The sequence below is a fragment of the Plodia interpunctella genome, chromosome 8 (genome assembly GCF_027563975.2).
Source record: "Plodia interpunctella isolate USDA-ARS_2022_Savannah chromosome 8, ilPloInte3.2, whole genome shotgun sequence".
In the NCBI taxonomy this organism is placed as follows: Eukaryota; Metazoa; Arthropoda; class Insecta; order Lepidoptera; family Pyralidae; genus Plodia; species Plodia interpunctella.
In genome coordinates, this window is record NC_071301.1 from 387,282 (window position 1) to 409,467 (window position 22,186).

General features: G+C 36.0%; 1 protein-coding gene and 1 long non-coding RNA gene across 10 annotated transcripts in view; both read right to left on the reverse strand.

Moving 5' to 3' along the window:
• The window catches only part of Tomosyn (tomosyn), a 214,073-nt gene that overhangs the window by 99,176 nt on the left and 92,711 nt on the right, over positions 1-22,186 (reverse strand). The window lies entirely within an intron of this gene.
• The window catches only part of LOC128671834 (uncharacterized), a 118,234-nt gene that overhangs the window by 28,598 nt on the left and 67,450 nt on the right, over positions 1-22,186 (reverse strand). The window lies entirely within an intron of this gene.

Sequence of the window (22,186 nt, forward strand, 5' to 3'; positions counted from 1 at the left end):
ACAGCGGATTATACAGGATTTATACAGCGGATTATACAGGATTTATACAGCGGATTATACAGGATTTATACAGGATTTATACAGCGGATTTATGCAGCGGATTATACAGGATTTATACAGCGGATTTATGCAGCGGATTTATACGGCGGATTATACAGGATTTATACAGCGGATTATACAGGATTTATACAGCGGATTATACAGGATTTATACAGCGGATTATACAGGATTTATACAGCGGATTATACAGGTTTTATAAAGCGGATTTATGCAGCGGATTATACAGGATTTATACAGCGGATTATGAAGTGTGCTACACTTGCACGGAAATTTTTGGGAGCAATTTGTTTTAGTATAAGTTCTAAATTTCTTTATAATGAACTTATGTTTGTTATGATTTAAAAAAAAAAAAAACAATTACTGTATGCATTTTATTCACTTCGCTGGGAATATTACAATGCATACATTTTAAATACATTTACGGAAAGCGAACATCAATAGTGTATATATATGTAAACTACTGATTTTTCATTCAAATTTATCCAAAAAATCATTTATTCAGAATAGACCTTCACAGGCACTTTTTCTCGTCAATTTTTATATTTATAGTTATTTTTCACAAGCTACAAACTACTGGCATTTTGGAACGACCACTGCTGAGAAGAAATGCCGAAATTAACTCATTTCTCACTCAGAACAGTGTTGGTCCCTATCATGCCATATCAGGTGTTGACTCAGATTGATATATTATGGCGCATTGCCATTACGAAAAAACGCGCGCGTGGCCATTACGAAGTAATATTATATTTTCCTGGTAAAATCACAGATAAGGCAAATATTTTATGTCTCAGTTGCACCAGTTATTTTGACGTTAACTTTAGCTTGCCAATAAAATTGGGATCTGCGTTATTGTGTGCAGGTTAAAGTTAACGTCAAAGTTGACTAGTGTAACTGGGGCTAAGAATACATAAGAAAATTTGCAAACTTGCGTTATCAAAACGTGTTGGTGACAAGTTCGTTTTATCACACACGAGTAAGATCCTAAACTATACTCATAAATAAAACATTACGAATATTAAGATAAAACATCACAATCACATGACCAAGACACCATATAACACCACTAAAATATGGCAAACTACCTGCGCCTTCGACACTTCGCTCCCGTGGGAATTTCGGAATAAAAAGTACCTTATGTGTTATTCCAGGTTATACGAGTATTTTACCCGTGTACCAAATTTCATAACAATCCGTCCATTAGATTTCGTGTGATAAAGTAACAAACATGCATACACAACACACACATCCTCACAAATTTTCGCATTTATAATATTAATAGGATGATGCCAAAAATACTAGCTCGGCGGATAAGCTCAGGATTTGCATCAGGAAGGCGCGTGTTCGCATCCGACTCACGACGAAAACGTATCGAGCGCTCCTTGTATTGATAAACTAGTAAGTACTCAACTGCCACGAGTATGTTTTAGAATGATTGCATTTGTCTGTATGTTTTGCATACGTATCCAATACATTGCAGTCGAACAAAGTTACGTATGAAGAAACGTGTGTACAATGTACATATACATGTAATGATTGTAGAAAAAAAAATACTTCAACTTTTTCAAAGAGATCCCTGTGTGGGATAAGTCTGTCGTTGTGCATGTCTCTTTCATGTACGAGTATTAAATGGAGGGAGGAAGGTTTTGGTGTATGATTAATAACGGTTTTACCCGAGCAAACTCGGGGACGCAGCGGTCCGTCCGTGTTAATGATAAATTCGTCACAGAATTAGGAATACTTATAGTCTTGACAGTCGACATTCCTAAATGGAGTTCACAGAATTAATGGCTACCAAATAGCATGGAATAATATAAAATATGAATCGAATTGGATCAAGCAATGATTTTTATATGAACCGCTCATCATTATGGCATTATTTTATCCATTAATAGCTTTCAGATATTATACATTCATAATCTTTTATACATACATGTATAAAAAAAAGTTTTGTTTTTTGCAAAAATATCACTTTTATTGTCGTCACAAAGATCTTGAGGCATTTTTTAAAAAATGTGACTTTTAAGGTGCGTAATCACTAGAATCGAGTAGCGAGTATAACGCAGTACCTTGTACACGAATAAACTGTAGACATAAACCCAAAGCCTTAGCAAACAGTAATCCATCAGCCTCAAACAAGCCATCGATCCAAACGACTGATTGCCACTATATCTGTGTGTTTGTTTGATTGCTGTATCACCGCCAGGGGAATGTAAGTCAATACACGTCACGTCTACACGCTTTATATAAAGCGTAATATACTACATTATATACTCCAATCGTCTTGTAATGTCGCATACATATAGTTGGTAATACAGAGATGGCTACTTTTTATCCCGAAAAAAAAAAGACTGTTCTTGTGTGAAATACGCGCGGGAGAAGTCGAAGGCAAAAGTTAGTAGTATTTAAAATCAGAATTTATCATAATTATAATATGTAGGTATAACTGGCAGGCGATAGCTGTGGCAACTTCTAGATGCAAGTATTTGTTGACGACAAAAACCAGATCATAACAAGATAATTTGGCAGAACATATTTATTTCACGTCATATCAAAAATACGACTCTTTCACACATAGAGATACAATCGCTCACGAAACTCCACGATTATGGCAATTCACAGGTAAATTCAACAAGAAAACGTCGGGAAAAGTATACGAGAAGAAAATTGTAACATTACATATTAGTCAGCTTTCAGGTTGGCCGACGTCATATGTTACCCGGTTCTGTACTAAAGGGAAGTCATAAAATGTTGTGTATGTATTTTTTTGCTGGTTTTCCCTTTTATCAAGAAGGAAGGAAAAGATTGCGAATGATTTTCGTTTGAATGTTAATATACTTCGTGGATAATTTATCCTTTTACTCAATGACAATGTCTGTCTTATTTTTGCCTCGATTATCAACACACATGAGTTTATAACTACATAACTACATCCATACTAATATAATAAATGCGAAAGTCTGTATGTCTATCTGTCTGTCTGTGTGTTCCACTTTCACGGCTAATCGCTTGACCAATTTTCATGAAATTTGGAATGGATGTAGGTGGAGACACTATCTTTTTACAAAAATCAACCCCAAATGATTGTAATGGGATGTGAAAGTTTGTATGAACAGAACGGAACGCGGGCGAAGCCGCGGTCTATAGCTAGTATATGATATTAACGAGAATTAGCACGTATCATTCTATTTAATATTGTCGACGTTTCAACGACGCAGTCGCGGTGGTTTCAGCCACATCAGTGTTGGTTGAAAAGTCAGAAAAATAATAAAAAAGGTTCGTGCCGCCCCATTCATATAATAATAATGTATATATCTTCAAAGCGCGAAAGATTTAAAAACACTATACGTGAGTTTGATTAACGCTTTATCTACTCAACCAATCTTTTAAAATTTTGCATACATATAGCTAGAAGTACGGAGAAGGAGACCTTTTAGCCAGGAAAATGTCGTTTCCCGTAGGAAATTCGCTGGCAAAAGCCAATAAAAAAACTATTTTAACTTCCCAACTTAAATTGCGTAGCTATTAACAATCGCACTAAGAGATTTAAAGAGTCTCTAAGTCCATTCGCGATCCCAACTTAACGTCAACTGAATTTCGAAGGTCGTTCCGAAAATCTATTGCCACAACGCAAATGCCACATTGGCAATAGAGGCGAATTCGGAACAATTTTGTGTAGCTTCATTTGTTATTGAGTGTACCAAAATATTTACGACGCAACTACCCACATTTGGAGTTTTTATCAGCAAAGTTTGAGCGCTGCTGGCGGGCTGGTGTGCGCAATCTTCGTATAGTTATACAACTTTTACGTTTGATAAAAAAACTTGGTTATTTACCGTTACTGGTTTGTGAATGTGTGTATGACTGTGTTGAAGTTTCAGTTGTTAAAGAAATGCCTAGCTTGCCTCAAAGCCGGTCGAGTAGATACATCGTAAAAAGGTAACAATATTACTTTCGCATTTATAATATATATTAACATATGACGTGGCGTGTCTAAGCAATAAATAAAACTCGTATCAGTTTCAAATATACGTAAGTATGCAGCAGTTTCCCAGCTAATAATGGGAAAGTGTTAACATGTTATGTACAATATAAACACACGTACAGTTTCAGCATTGTCCGCAAACTCTGGGCACATCCCACTACCCACAGCACTTAATTATGTCACGACTTATACAAGCAAATCTCTACCATATTCACCAGGCAGTAAGGATGGTTGTCCTACGGCGGGAATAGTGACCGACTAAAATGCGCGCATGAATAAATACTGCGAATAGAGGACACGCATCGTTACACAAATAATGTTGCGAATATAACGCATATTTCAGCTTAAAATAAATTCATGCTTGCTTGCATGTTTTTAAGAAACTTTACGAAGTATTATAAATATTAAATATTCTAGAACAGCTTATATTAAATTATTTAAATGCACTTATATTTAAAAAATCATGAAACATTTTGAAATATTCAATGGAAAAAACAAGCTACGAATATTTACGTCCGGCCAAAACGAAAAAACACGAAAAAAAATAAAATAAAATGACCATCATATCGTAAAGCTCGTCGCGGTTTGAATACCAAAATAGGCAACACTCAAATTGGCCGGTCACGCGTACAGGACGCACAGCGGCGCCCTCTGTCAGTTATTCCGTTATCGGCCACGCGGGACCTCAAATGACGGGCCATTTTGTATTGTCCCTTCATTACTTCTGTAATCTGCGTTTGAATGTAATATTACATGTGTTTGGAGGAAAGTCCTTTTTGTTTTAAAATCTCGTTTGTACAGACTATCAAATGAAAATTTTACATCTAATTAACGAATCATAAGCTGCCTCGGTAAGAGTAAGCAGTTTGTAAGCAATTGGCACAGCATTGTCATCTACTAGACCGATTGTAATAAAATTTGGTACACGGGTAGAATACAACCTGGAATCACACATAGCCCAGGGGCGCAGCTAGTACAACACAAAGCTGTTCAATCTTTACCCTTCACATTTTGTATTTCAAAGCGTTTTCCCAGAACAGAACTCAAGTCTCAAGACGTCACGTTGTTTTTCTAGTTTTTCTCAACACAGTCAGTAATAAGGTCCGAGAACAAGTTCCGCCGCAGTCGCAAACTGGTCGAGCACAACTTTTTTCGTTTTGGACCAGTTAAGCACCAACTTATAATGGCTATGTGTCGAGCTCAGGCTTAGAGAGTGCACTTTTTTCACTTGTTTTGTGATGTTTTGACAGTTTTAACGTATTTGGCTTTTGAAACAAGTGTAAAGAAAGAAATGGTACATGTACGTAGACAAAGATAGGGGGCAAAAGGGCAAACCCAAAAAGTTCGTCCAAAAAGGCTTTATGTTTTCAAGGAGAATATGCGCGCCAATGGTCCGACTACTAAATAATTAAAGACACTTTATTGCACTAACAACAAATAACAAGGAAGATGATAGGCGGCCTCATTGCTACTGCTACTAAGGACGCCGGAGACGGTGGTAAGTGGAGAAGAAAAAGTAGGAAAGCAGACTCTGGACTCCGATGCTTTGCGGCTGAAGAAGAAACCGGGACAGCGCTCAAATGAAGGCGAGAAACAAATATGCAGAGACTAGTTGGCTACAATTTAAAAATACATGTTAAAATCGCTCGTCTGTTTGCTCGAAAAAGCACCAAAGCAATCCATGTGTCTGTGTGTTTGATCTAATCCTGTTAGCTTTTCATTAGGTGCTTTTAGTCAAAGAAGAAAAAGCAAAAGCGATTCATGCTTTTAAATAAGTCGCCGTGTTTAGTATGCAGACTCAAAGGACTTCATCTGGATTCCTCTGGATTCCTCTAGTGAAAATTTGCTTTGCTGAACAAGTACATTTAACATCACCTATATTTTTGTAATTTATCTCGGAGTGAATATACGTCTCTCCTGCCCTAGGATAGAACCACTCGTTTTACTCCTTTGGACGTCGTTGAAGAAATACATAAAATATGTATGTATTTACGTATATAAATGTAGCCAAACATTTCTAAGAACTAGGCAGTCGCAAGCGTCCATTTACAAACTTATATAAAATAAATAATTACTAGAGTATAATTAAAATTTAAACCTGTTCACAACAAGCGAACAAAGGGCTCTCTGGCGGTGGTTTGCGCCAATCACACGCTTTTGATGTCCTAAGAACTAAGCCCCCGGTATAACCGGGTAAATAGACTGGCTAATTTAAAACGTCCAGTAACATAATCTTTTGGACTAAAACTGGACGTCAAGTACGTTTCAAGATGAATTTTCTCCCTCAAGAGGAAATCTGAAGTTGTGGAATGGGAGCTCAATCCATATTTTCAGAATACGTGTCGTGGTTTTTAGAGACTACAACATGGAGTTATTTAAAAACCGCGGCCGACAATGTGCAAGTTACCACTTCCAATCAGGTGGTTTGCTTGCTTAGCCGTACAAGAAATCTGGGCATTTTAGAAGAAGACTTCTTATAAATAGACGTTACAGACGGGCATTTTGCACCAGCCCACCTAAGTGCCAGGCTAGAAATATTAGAAATTACCAAGTCCGTTTACTGAAGGAAAATTATTTAGTAATTATGTTTAACTGAAAATTTCGGCCTAGTAAAATGCTACCAGAGAATTAACATCGTAACAATAATTATTAAACAGGCTTCAAAGTTTACTTCAAAGGCCTAAAAACTATATGTAGTTCTCAATAACACTTAAAACTAGTCTTCACGTAATGCCAGTTGCATTGAAGGCTATAATCTCCTTATCGAATCTTCCGCCTGAAGACATCTGATATAACTTGTCCGAATATCGCGAACTGTTAGCATAGCCTTGATAGGACGTCTATATACTCTATTTTGATGAAGACAGAATTCTTCTTCTTCTTAGAATTGGAACCTGAAACATCCAGAGAAGCGGACAACACTGACCATGCCGCAGAGGACACGAAAACGCGTTAATTTCCCATGATATCACCGCCTCAAGATTACCTAGACTAACTAGTTAGTATAAGGGCAGAATATTCTAGTAAATTCGTCACATTTCGGCTGAACTAGTCTACGAATAATTGAGTCTCTGAAGACAAAACCCCTCTAATAGTGTTGGACCAGGCCCAAACAACGCTCACAAGAATTCTCGTCTCCGCTAGATGGGGGTGCATCCACAGGCATAGTTGGGTTTGTTTGAGCAAGTTAATAGCGTTAGTTCATTAGTGGAGTGGTTCAATAGCTATTTGTCGTAAATTGTATTTTTTATGTAATTTTCTAAAAGAATGAAATGGCCTTCACGTTTAAACCGATTTGTTTTATTTATAGCGACTCACAAAAAAATATTTATACTTGTGACCACAAATATTTGTCTGCGGCTTTTGGTGCGTTGTCTGTTGTTGTGTTGGTGCCCATCCTACCCGCGATACAAGCCTAGTGCTTTATATGGGCCGTTGAGTGTTGTTGTTACACGTACACCTCGTTTTACAAAATTATATTAATATCATAACTTTCACTTTAAAAAATATTTTTTATAAACAAACACCATATAGGTAACATATATTTCTGAGTCGCACTTTAAAATACTTTTGATAAAGTGTTTCTATTTCGCCGCCGCAAAGCTCCCGAAAGCTTTGGAAGCTCTTGAGAGCTTCTCAGGTGGAGAGAGCGCTCGGGTCGGCACTCGGGTAACGTCGTTTGATATCGGTACGATGATAAAGTAATAACATTGGTTAAAAGATTTTATATGTAAAAATTTTGAACGCCACATGTTTAAAAGACAAAATAATACGTTAGATTTGTATATTGCCTTCTTCCAATATATATATACATAATTTACATTACAATATTAAAAATAAATAAAAATATACAATATATATAGGTAGGTAAATAAATATTATTCTTATTTTCTCTAAAAATTGATGGTTATTAAAATGTATCTTATGATTGTTAGGAGCGGATTGAGGTTAACGTTAACCTGCGAAGGAAAACACAAAATACGCAATATCGAAACGACGGCGCGCAGGTTAAAGTCAACGTTATAGTTGATTTGCCTAAGAAAAACGTTCTTGCCGGTGATGTGATTGTCATGTGTTATTGTAAAACCTATATATGTATTTGTTATAAAATATAGTATCAGTGAGTTAGTATCCCATAACACAAGTCTCGAACTTACTTTGGGGCTAGCTCAATCTGTGTGATTTGTCCTAATATATTTATTACTTTTATTTATATATAGTAAAATATATATAACTAACTCTTGCCCGCGGCTTCGCCCGCGTGAATTTTTCTGCGAAAGCTGTACAGACGATTTTCATACAAACTTTCAACACCCATCATAGTCATTTGGGGGTGGATTTTGGAAAAAAAAAACTATGTTTGAACGTGGTTTAAGTACATGCATACCAAATTTCATCACAATTGTTCCAGCGGTTTAGCCGTGAAAGCGGAACAGACAGACAGACTTTCGCATTTATAATATTAGTATGGATTCTCATTCCACGAAATAAACAATATATTCCCATTAACACACACACAATGAGTGGTCCCGAAACATTCCGCACCACGTAGAAACAGAACCGCAAATTAACAACCGCGGCCACACGTAACAAGCCTAGTTTATGAAGTGGCTCTCACATCATGTGAAATTTAAAACCGAAACGGCTGCTTCCGGCGGGGAGGGGGCACTTCCGGCCGGGACTGGGGCTCCGGCGGTGCCAGGGAATTAGCCAGTTCTGGCGGCAGGCCAGGGCGAGCCAGCTGTATGCTTTCGGTTTTGATTTGGTACATCATCGTAACTGTATGTTAAAAGTAGTTACATCCACTTCGCGCGCTGTCGCCATTCCACATACATACTTATATAAACAAGTCATTATTCAACGAATATGACACAGTTGTATATACACAGTTTCATAAAAAGTTTAAAATATTTTGGGATGTAGGTATGGTATCTTCAGAACTTGAAAATTTTAATAAAAAAAAAAAAACAATAAATGCTAAAACATCACACAGCATATTTATCTCGTAAAAACCTTAACTCTGCGTAAGAGTTGTAACAAAAGGCATATTCTGAGATAGAAAGTGCGATAGTGACACAGTCGGACAGACCTACAGGAATGAATATAACATGACGGCAGACGGCACAAAGCGGCCGGCAGGAAGCGGCGGCATCCGGCCCGCTTCTGACGGCCGCATCGAGGCTTCAACGACAGGCGATGATGGCCGGTTTTCCCGTCCTAGGTGAGCGACGGAACGATGCACGACGCTGTGCGTGTATGCGTATACATACCCATTATTAAAACAGAATATGTAATACGTAATAGACACAATTTGCTGCGCATAATATGAGATGTATTTATATTTAATAAATAAAATATTTACAATTTAACATTTGACGTGAAAGTATAGTTTATAAATATGAATAACTTTGACTAGCTTACGGTACGAGTAAATACAAAAAATATATATTGAGATATCGGGCAGAATCGTGCTCTTTCTGCTTTCTCGCGTTTGTCGCTCACCCCGGACTTGCTGCTCGTTGAACAAGATTTTCTCTAGTTTTATCCGAGGACATATCCGTCATTTGATAGTTAGAAGGTAACCATTTTAAGGCAGAAAAGGGAATATTAGGGGTTGGAAAATTGTACTTTAGAATTACGCCCAGAATATGAATGACTTGTACAAAATGTTGTGAATATATGCGTGTTTCTCTTCTATCACAGTTTATTAAATAAAATCTTATACGAAACTTAACTTAACAATAATCTAAATTTAAAAAATACAAATGAAACAGTAAGCGAATTGTCCTGCGGCGAAGAGCCCAAAAGGCTGGAAGCATTGCCAATTTGCACTGCAATGCTGAGCCTCTGGCCAAAAGAGCTTCCAGCTTTGGTTACGAGACACCTCGACCAGCCTTTATGAAATATAATTAAAAAGCTAATGGACTTAGCGTTACTGTGCGGTTAAGATTTTTGTTGTTACTGATTTTTTTTTGTTGTGATGCCTATAGTGTGCCACTGAACGAGACTTTAAAATTAATAAATGTTTCAACGTCAATCTTACGAACCGGTGAAAATGCGTCGGTCAAACATATTATTTATCTATTGTGTCTCGATTCTGCGCGATCGACGGAGATATAAATCATTGAATACATTCGTGTTTCTTTGTGAATTAACAAATTGTGACTTTAATATAATTTTCCTTCTATCCATTCGATTTGAAAGAGTTGAGATTAAGATGTCTAAAATAGGAGATACGGGAGTCACAATCTCACGTGAAACATGTCTGCACTAGTTCGAAATAGAATTTTGCATTTTCAATGAAATGTTTTCGAGAACATATTGTTTCAACAGAAAATTCCGTTTTGGATTCGGATCTCTGGATTTTCCTTGATAAATTGAGTATTCAACTCACAACAATTTGGATAATAAAATATTTTTTAAAGTTAAAAATGTCTGCACAAAAATATTGAAAGGAAACAGACAAATTCATCGCAAACTTACAAATCGTTGGTTCCACTGCCTCATTGTAAATTACCTGAAAAAAGTAAAAACAGTTTTATTAGTTTGATTTACAAATTACAAAAAAAAAAATAAATACAACGTGACAATAACAGAATACCATCGAAATTAATAGAATATAGGGTGAAAGAAGCGTTCAGATCCACTCTCTGGGCGTTTTCCCGGTTGCTTCCGCCATCATTGAGCGTCGGGGCCATCCATATATTCCAACGCAACATCCTGCAGTTCCTGCACAAAATAAAATAGCTATGCCTACTTATCATAAAAACTTATTTTATATTTAAAAAAGATTTGGCGCCTTGAATTTTACACGATATACGATGGCCGTGGGCGCTTCTATCACTTTCCCGGACGTGCATTATTAAACGCACTTTAGATAACACTAGGACCGACATTTATGAAGTAAACTTTATTTGCTCGAGAACAGAGGAGATTCACACAGAGCCCCAGATTCATTGTTGATTCCTGTTAACCGTCACTTCTTTTAAAAAAGGTAACAACAGCTACGTCTACTAAAAGCGACGTGAAGGTCTAACTAATATTATAAATGCGAAAGTGTTTGTTTGTTTGTTCTGTGTGTTCTTCACTTCACGCTCTATCTACAACCGATCTTCCTTTAGGCTCGATTATCCTTCTTTCTCTTCCTTTAAGATCCCTATAGACCCTGTAAAAATACGAAGCAAACCATACCAGTTTGGCCTAATTAGATTTTTCAGCAAAAAAAATATTTTTGGTTAAAATTATTCATTGAAAACATCCTACTAATGTTATAAATGCGAAAGTCTGCGAGGATGTATGTTTGTTATGCATGTTTGTTACTCTTTCATTATCAAAATCTAGTGGACGGATTGTTACGAAATTTGGTTGAATATAAGTGTAGAATATATGTATATAACCTGGAAAACACATAGGGTACTTTTATCCCGAAATTCCCGGTCGCAGCTAGGATGTATATCAAAGTTCTGTCTATCTAGAAGAAATTACTTGAATACTTATTTATTGAACAACATAAGTTTCTTCTGTAAATAATGCAATATAGAGTCGATCAATCTCTGTATAATAGTCTCTGGCGCAGGGTTCCTCTGCAATTTAAGCGTCGGCAGTTAAACAGGTGTATGGGCGGTAACTTATTTAGTTTTTGTGGGCCTTTTGATGAGGGTCCAAGTGTGGGCTGATAGCGGCGCAAATAGCGGTTCGAGGTCGCCTGCCAAGTTAAGCTGTAATGTGAAACTATATGCCATTACCAAATATGTGTAAATATATATTATAGAGAGTGGAGATTTTAACCTCAACTCCTGGATAAAATACTCTTACACAAAGGCAATAAATTCATTTTTACAGAAACAAAATTAGCTTGCGATTGTTAATCGAACGGGCTAAAATCCGAAAAAATACACGTCTTCTTTTACAATATTAATCGATAGCGTCCAATCTTTGTTACAAATTAACACTAATATTTTAAATTATATTAAATAAATATTTTCTAGTTGTCTTGTTAAAAATTGTACTGTGAATCTTGTTTTTGGTGGAATAGTGTTTAATTTAGTTAATTATTTAAATGAGAAATTCAATTACATTTTCACAGCTACACCGCTGGACCGGTATCGATTGCATTTGAAATAGTTGGTTTTTTAAATTACTAGACCCATATAATTAGCCAAGGAAAAAGCTACCGTGAGCGGAGCTCCGGGCAACAGCTGGTATGGTACATATAAAAAAGTATTTTGCAATACTCTCTGAAGACGCTTACAAACCGGATATCCGGCCAAAATAAAGGCAGGGCTGGTGATCAATCAGCGGGAACACACACCATCAATCAACTGCGACAACCCTACGCAGTAGCAAAGACTGAAGGGATCATTGGTTATATACTTATCGTGGGCAAACGGAATCGTCTTAATTTTATTTTAATAATGAGAGAAAATATTTAGGTCTCAGTCGGGAATGGAATCTACACACCTGCCTAATCGGGACAATGTTCTTAACCATTAAGCTATCGAGTCCATGCTAATGAATTCCTCTCCATTTCTAATTTACCGACGCACAATGTTTTAACTACAGATTATTTACTACTCTTCTAATCAAGATACCTTAATTAATGAGAAATAGCTATTCGTACAGTCGTTTTTTAGTTTATCGCGAACAGACAGACAGACGCTGCGAGGACTTTGTTTTATAAATGTAAGAATACCTTTAGCTTTCTATCGTCAAAAAATCTTTCTTCAAACCAAAGTTTTTATCATTAGTTGTATCATAGTGACGAACTGAAGCAACATGTTTCTGTCATCGTGACACTAAAACCACGGTCTCAGAGGAATGACAACATTAAGGTTGCAATAACTACAGATATTAGAACATTGCAATAACAAATAACAACAAAGCGACATACTTAAACGGATTAAAACACCATCCCTTTTGTCTAACTGAGCGGAACGGATGCCAGGGCTGCAAATCGAGAATTTAATTAAGAATGTAATTAACTTTTTTCCCGACTCTGGAAGAATATAAAGATATGTCAAAGTAATGTCCTCTGCATCGAGAAAACACTACGGCTCTGTAACTTCTTTTACTGAAAAATTATAAAAAAAACATATTGGACTAAATGTTTAATCGTGTATAGAACGATGTTTGGTTTACGTGTCACTAGATGGCGATATCTAGATTTAGAACGCGATATCGTTTGTCTCTCGAGACATTATATAGTTCTTTAAAATTGTATTGTTTTCTTGGCTTAACTTTTTCATTATTACACGCTTGTCACAATTCTGAAGTTTATATTTCTGTTGGACCTCTCGTGTACTTTTGACAACCAGCCGATTGTTCAATAAGGCTGTGTGTCGCGCGTCAGTCAAATTTTAAGTTTTTATTATATATTATTTTTTTATCTATGCCAATATTGTGAAGAGCAAGTGTTTGTTGAGTGTGAGTGGTATTCTGGAACTACTCGACCGATTTCCAAAATTCTTTTGCGAGTAGGAAGCTACATTATTTCCGAGTGACATAGTGTTAGTGTCTTTATTCCAGTCTCACCTACTGTCGTCCCCTAACTGTCCCACATGTCGTGCCTTGGATGACCTCTACACGGCTAAGGAATAAATACGCTACAATAATAGCCTATGCCATACTGGTTTTATACATAAATAGCTATAAAACACTCGAAAAGGTGAAGAAGAAGCTAAGTTGATAGGTAAACGCGAAAGTCAAACGATATCATTTAGACGATTCCGCATTATTACCTCATTTCCCGAATCCTATTGCCAACTGCCGAGATCCCGCCTATGATTCCGCTTTTATAAAACATCTGCTGTGAGCCAAAAAACGTTAAACGCCACTTAACTTAATGCCCTGCAATTTGGATAAATCTTATTCGTGATTTTGGCTCCAGAATGAACCGCATCCCGACGAGCTAGCTGACTAACTATATATTTCACATACTAGATTGTGTTTATTTTATTTTAATAAAGGAAGACCAACAGCTGTTAAAATAACAATAGGTAAACACTTAAAAATAATAAAAAAAAGCTAATAACAGGTCCTCACGAATAAAATTGAAGTATTATAAGTAACAAATAAGTTGAAAACAATATTTTTACACTACTCCTGTGAAAAACAACAAGAGGTAGAATAAAATAAAAAATTAGTAAAGAAAGAAAAAAATATACTAAATCTGCAGGTCATATAAAAGTCTTTTAGCTCTTGCTTTGAAAGTGCTTTTATATTACCAAGTAGACAGACATGCGGACCTCCCGATGGGAAGTGGTGTCACCGCAGTTTGGACGCTGCACCAGCAGGGGTGTCATACGCATGCTTAACTACGTGGCCTAGGGTCCTTTGCCAGAGTATTCTGTAATATCACTGCCTCTGTCAGCCTTCAAACCGGAACACGAACAATGCAAGCACTGCTTTTAGGCTGATATAGATGAGTGAAGTACCCATGCAGAAGACCGTTGTATACAGGTTTACCTTTCGTATAAGAAAAATGTGAAACACGCTGTTTACATCTTATTCTAGTGCTGCGCTTTGGCGTGATAACATACCATGATACTCTTTTTTTCTTTTATTGGAGTCAACAAACAATTTTACATATAATATAAAATAAATAAACCGTAATATTCCCTCGTATATGTCATCGTTTAAAAAAAAAACGTTTTGTATATGGCCAGCAGCGGATATACGTGTAAGCTGCTTTTAATGTTGTTCAAAAAAATTGTTTAAAATAAGAACTTTTATATCTGCAAAAAAAAAATCCTATTCAAAAAAATAATCTTTAGTTGTATCTGGCCATTTGAACAAAATAAATTTGAATATGTCAAGAACGTTCCACCTATATTTTCGAATGAAAATTATATTTTATTATTCCCGCCAACCGGCAAATGATATCGTACGAATAGATTGGACGCCATTATTGAAGACCTCGTATAAACTATTCATAAGGAATCGCACATAAGTTCCGTCAATTTATTATGAATCGGGCACACTATCGGGGAGTTTCTGATTTATTCCGTTATAAATATTGAGGGGTTGTAGGTTCCGATGGGCCCTAAAAAGAAATAAGTTATTTAAAGGATGTGAAAAGGATTTTTCTATGCTTGAAAAACAAAACTATGTAGGTATGTGTGTTCAAGCGTAGAAAAAAACCTTTTTATGTAAAAAAGCTTCTGAACTGTTTAGATGTGAAGAATAATAATTAATCCACATTTTCAACAAAACGTGTAAATCTCAGTTCAATTATATAGTTTCAATACTATTCTTACGTGGATACATTATTCACTATAGACATAACACTTTAAGTTATATACTACGGAAAGTAGGTAAAATTTAACTTACAAGATTTGAGTATCAACAACAAAAACAGAAATTCCCATTACAAATAAAGTCCAATCTAGAAAAAACATAGTACAAACTTAACACTAATAATTCCCACATTCCTAGTCATAAAAATCGGGTTGAATTTCAACCGGCTGCATACTAACGCCGCACTAAACAAGCGAGTACATTCGCCTGCACATACAGCTACTACGTGGACATTATGCAGCAGTCATAACGACTAGTTTGCAGTAGGTCACGTAACTTACGCAAAATGTCATAGCGTGGTCACTATCACAAAACTAGTCTAGTGTAATTCTTACTTAACGTCATTTGCATAATGTCTGTATCAACTTTGTTCTCAGGCGATAATCTTTTATCGAATATAGGGCTGCGATATAAATAGATTTTCAAAAACCTTTTCGAGTTTCGAATGTATTACTTTATGAAATAAGAAATTACGATTGCACGGCTTAAAACGGAATCTAGCCTACATCCTCGCCTTAAGAAAATAGCATTATTGGAAATTGACCTAATCCACGATGGCATTATGCGAAAGTATCGCTGGCGGTGACTGTGCGGACGTGACCCGGCTCAGTTGGCGGAGAGCCAAACGGTCGCAGGTTCGAATTCGGGAAATTCCGGCGAGGTGTTTGTTACGTCACGGACAGGCGCTAATTATGGAAAACTGGCTTGTGCCTGTGAGTTTTATTGCAAGCTTTCATTTCGTTCCACCAGTCCCTCTAACTTATTTTGAGCGTTTACGTAAGTCCGGCCGGTCGTAAAACAATTGCCGAATCTATATAAAATAATCCAACATAAAATCTCAAATATAATTTAAGATACGAAATTTGAGTAATTCTTTGGTGTTCGGTGATCACTTCGCGAGCCGCAAGTCTGTGTGTTCATAAGTATAAAAATCACGTTCGTATAGAACGCTGCAAACAACACAAACACTATGCCAAAGCCATACAGATGCACAGTTTACAGCCAGCTGTGTTGTATGATAACAATTGTTTTATTATACTGCAGTGGGTGCCGACTACTAAAATAGTGCCTTCATTATTCAAACCGCAAGATTCACATACAAATATTGCACTAGACAAATATAATGTGCAAAACTTTAATGAAATATTTAAACTTTTATTTTTATATCTTTTACATTTCCAATATTTATTAACGTCGATGTTTCATAGAATACTAGCGACCCGTCCCGACTTTGCTCTGCTAAAAACATTATAAATTATACACCAAAACCCTCCTCAGAAATCACACAAGTTTATCGCAAACAGACAGACAGACAGACAGACGTGGCATAGGACTTTGTTTTATAATATGTAAGCATAAGGAAGCGGTGGTGGTGTAATGGTTAAGACGCTCGCCTGTGGATCGAAAGGTCCCAGGTTCGAATCCTACTCGTGCACATGAGTTTGTATACAAATCTGACTCATATATAGAAGTTTTCATCGACCACCACTTGCTTCCGGTGAAGGAAAACATCGTGAGGAAACCTGCACACTGGTTGATTATTAACTTGTGTGTGAAATGGAGAAGGCAATGGCGAACCACTCCATTAATAATGCCAAGAAAGTTGTTGTGTGTGTTTCATTCCACGTAATGAAAACGACCCTCAGCCATGAGGAATACGACTAGAGAAGGATAAGGATACAAATTAATATTGTACAAATAATATATATTTTTATATTTCTATATCTATGTACGTACATATATTGCGGGAATGTAAACAGACAAGGGTGATACAGATCGTTTTATGTATATATATCTATCTCAAAAATGTATTAATGAAAAGTTAGCATCTGTTTTCATTTATAAAATACACAAACGCCGGTTATTTTCAAAGGTAAATTTCAATCAAGATCCAACGGGGCTCCATTTGACTAATAAATAGCTCTGTCATAAAAAGGTACGAGGCGAGGCAGGCGCAAGAGTAAAACAGCGAATGACGAGAAATAAAACTTTAACACATCGTCTTACTTTGCTGGCACAGCGATCCTAAAAGGATCTTGACCTGCGATACTGGACTTATCACGTGAAATCTACATGATGGATTTTAACTAAGTACACGGTTAGAATATAACGGAAACGAGTACTTTTTTATTTATTTATTTGATAACATACACTAGCAGCTAATTCAGCGTATCTGTGGCTTGAAGTTTGGAGAATATATCTAATATTTTGTTACCAATCTGTTCTTAATCAAAAAAATCCACAGGGCCCACTTGGATTATACTTTTTAAACTAGACTGATATCACGGGAAAATTTTAAGCTTAGCTCCACAAAAAAAACGGTAGAAAATCGTCGTTATTTATGTTATTTTATTAAAAACATTGCACTAATCGTGCCTACTGAATCATTTTATAGCTTGTCTAGCTTGTGTGAATGACGTGCGCTATCGCAAACACAAACAAGTTAATAAGCGTAATGCGATAGTGGCGCCCTCAAGTTACAGGCCAGCTTTATTTCTGCATCTGTTCCATTTTGTGTTAAGGCTCGATATGGGACAGTGTACGTAATTTATGGAGCAAAGCCTTCGAGGCTTGTGTCGAATGTGACTGTGAAATGGGACGTAGTATTTTAAATAAGCGTTAATTTTGGAAATTTCGTCGAATTAAAGGGATGAAAAATTGGCGACGTCAATTCACGACAATTTCTTTTAGAAATTCAATATAGGTAATTTTTAGCTGTTTTTTTTTAATTCAAGACATTCGAGGAGCCTGAGAGCAAGAGAATTGAAACGTGGACGTGGTGTGGACGTTAGTACCGTGCTATGTGCTTTATGTTTCGTGGTAGGCCATCTGATATACATAGTGACTCAGTTTCTTGACTATAGAACAAACATAACAAAGCAAGTAAACAGTAATCACAATTGCAGACTAGAAAGACGTAAAATGATTGTTAATAACAATATAGAATTATAAGAATTTTAATGTTGGCAAGGACGTGGTTCCCGTCCGTTTAGGTTACTGCGACGACGACTGATTCCAAATTTCAAGTCAATGACACATTAAGAATTCGCGGGCTAAATTATATATAAAAACTTCCTGTAAAATAATCTGAAAACGGTTCACAAAACACAAGTTATTTAGCAACTAAACCATAAATCAGTAACAGTTTTCCCAACAAAACTAGCACAATTCAGAAGGAAACAAACTACGAACACCTTTTAAAATGATTGTGCGCTCGTCGCCCGCGGCCAGCGGGCAACATTTCAACTTTATTGCAATGGTTTTACCGTTTTAGGGTTCTGTTCTTTAATGGAAACCAAACAATTGCAACTAACGGAGTAGCGTATGTAAACTTCGTAAGAAATATAAACCAAGTACCAAGTGTTGGCAACCCTGTTACCTACTGTGTTAACACCACCTAAAAAAAGTGCTAGTAGTTTGTAGATTTTTAAGAAAAACTATATTATTTGAAATTGACGTCAAAAAGTGCCACACTAATTTCAACAACAAAACAATTTGCTAAAGACTTCCAGCGATTTCCCGAATCTCCAATCTGTCGCGTATATTTAAAGCCTAATAAGAACCGAATATCAGTAAGAACAAAACTTTTTTTACCGACCGCTGTTATAACATATTTACCATTTAATAGTAGATAAAAAAATATTACATTTCCATTACCATTCCTCTCTGAAAACAACTCAATTTAGAATTTCCGATTAAAATATTTCGCGTATTCCCTTGTGCACAAAATTATCGAAAATGCAAGTTCAAATTTAATGTTAACATCACCGACAAACCATATTTTAATCCGTCTGTCGGCGGGCAGAATTAATCCTTTTGAAACACAACATATTCTGAATATTTGAATAAAGCTTTTCGAACATATCCAACGTATCCCCGCAGGTGCGGTTTCATGTTCAATTTAAATCAAATCGGAGAGGGAAATGGACAGAAATAAATAAAATTCTCCCCCGTGTATCGATATCAGTCGATGACGTTGATGTGTATCGATTCTGGCACAACAGTTAAAGCTTCAACTCCTGTTTGATGAAGAATATTATCAGAAAAGGAATCTTTAAAATTAAAACGTGTTTTAGTCTCGTAAAGTATAAAAGACGTTCCTCATCTTATAGTACAGTTAAAGCTCCAATGGAATTAGTATATATTCTTAATATTATAAATAAATAAATATATTAGGACAAATCACACAGATTGAGCTAGCCCCAAAGTAAGTTCGAGACTTGTGTTATGGGATACTAACTCAACGATACTTTATTTTATAACATACTATATTATATATATATATATATACTATATTATAAAATATTTTCAATCCTGATTTAATAGCAAAAAGAAATTGTCATTTTTTTTCATTTGTATGTCTCATCAAGTGGAACTCTCTGAAGCACACAAAGCAGACATACCTTACTGTAACAAGTCTTTGTTGGTAAAAGCTCTAATTTAACTTGCCGCATAATAATACCAGATAAAAAATTACTTTTAGCCGTGATACTGGACTTCCGCACACGTATCCTAAACAAGAGCCAAGTGAGTCAACGATCGTTCATTTAATACAGGATTGTTCTCTGGCACCCTGCCAACTGCTTATCACAGAGCAGAAAAATTATAGAGACCAAGCAGGTTTTCGCTATCCACAAACTAGTAATTTATACCGCCTTAATATTATTTACTTTATTGACTTATTTATTTACGAAAATAATTTCATTGTCTAACAGTAGAAATATGTCCCATGTCCGTAAGAAATAAGCTTTATTCTAATGCAAAATCACATCAGATGCAAAATCATCATACAAACTTTAATTCAAAATTCCAGATGAAGTATTATTTATAGGAATTATTATAGAGCTTGGGCTCTAGTGTTCCTCCATGTATTCGGACAATAAATACTAAATACCAAGGAAATTCACGTCTTCTTATCAGTTTCCTTTCATATAAGTATAATCGCGTCAAAAGGCAGTTTTCAATAAATAATGAACTCTCGCTGCTAAGCTAATATTGAGGCGAAGAAAAACATATCTCCCTAGACTGACACCTAATATGTTTCGAGTTTATTACCAAAATGGTCTGTATGGTAGGTGTAAAAGTCCGGTTAGGGACAAATTGGAAAAATATGGAAACAATAAATAAAAAAAATAGGGTCCTCTTTATTTCTTATAATTAAATATACTTTTTAAATTACACAAAGGATATTGATGCGGCTTTTTAAAATATTAGAGCGATTCCTCAGGAAGGTTTAGGTAGGTGTATATTTTATTATATAGTTTTACCCGAAGCCGGGGCGGGCAGCTAGTTTGTAATATTGTAATCGTGTTAAATAGCCTTTATTTAATCGCAAATTTGTATACAAGAAAAATATTTTAAATTATTATTGTACAGCAATTAATTAGTTTTATTCGTAGAACACAATTAATTTAATTTTATTCATGTATGTAAGTATAATTAATTTGAATTCTATAAGATATAAATTATTTTCATGCATTGAATATTATTATATTAATCTGTGACAGTCTGGCGACTGTATCCGTGGTATAACAATAAAATCGCCAGTAAGCCAGCAAGTCACGCGCCAATTCCCTCTATATTCAGCTCGTCACATCACCACTTGACGTATTGCAATACACAGGGATGGATTGGACGTGCTCGCTCAACTGACAGCGTCACCGTTGGAGCGCGGCCTCGCTGCTCCGTTACGTTGCGTTGCGAAAAAAAAGGTAAGTAATGGAAATATAGGACAATTGACGCAATTGACAAAACCGAAAGCGGTGACCAAAATCCGTATTTTAAATTGTGACTTATACACATTGTATAATGAAAAACTATAATAATACTTTTTAATAAAATCCCCTTCAGGGATAACTCCGCCTTTGTACGCACAAAGCCGGACTTCATTTAGCATTTGTATTGTATTTGAATACAGACTTCTGTCGGTATCGAATTGCCGACTCGAAACATCTCGTTAAAAACACTCGATTCGGTGTTGCCCTCATATTTCACAACTTGTTTTTGTTTTTTACAAAAAGAATTTCCCGATTGGAGGGGAGTTATCAGCTTTCATAATTTATAGCTCGTTATCGCCGGCGGCTGTGTTCAATTTATATTATTTTGTAACAATTTTTCATTCTTTTTCGGGTAGGAGAAATAAGGGTTGAAAACGATTTAAATTTCGGGATTAATTAGGAACATTTAGGAAAGAACAGTCACAACCTTATTAAATCGTCGATTAATATAAGAAGCGATAAAAGAGAACAGAAATTATGTTACTAATATAAAACAGTTGACGGTTGAGCTCACTAATATTTGAAAGTAAAAAAAAAATGTTATATATAAAAATATATATGAAAATTTTGAACCCGGGTTTGAAACTGAAGCCTGAACATCATGTGTGTGTATGTGTATGTGTGTGCGCGCGCGTGTGTGTGTGTGTGTGTGTGTGTGTGTGTGTGTGTGTGTGTGTGTGCTATGTTTGCTACGCGTTTTGGTACAATGTCGCTACGAATGTTATGCGGGGTTGGTAGGTATATAGGGTTTACATTAGGTAACTAGATCCTTTTATTCTCATTACGTAGAATAATATAGAGACTTTGCTATTAGCTATATCTATTTCACTTAATTATTGATGACCCACCATCAACAGGAGCGCAGGTTTCCTCGCGATATTTTCCATTAAAGTGGGAAAAAAAATATGAAAAATATTTTTATTAAAATTCGTATAATCAATATCAAACCGATAAACCAAATAAAGAGGCACTGCACGTCACTTGACAATGGCGCGAATAAAAAATGGGAAATATCGAATAGCTTTCAAAAGCTCTCGCCACGAGTGGTACTTTAGCGGCAACTCAGGTCGGT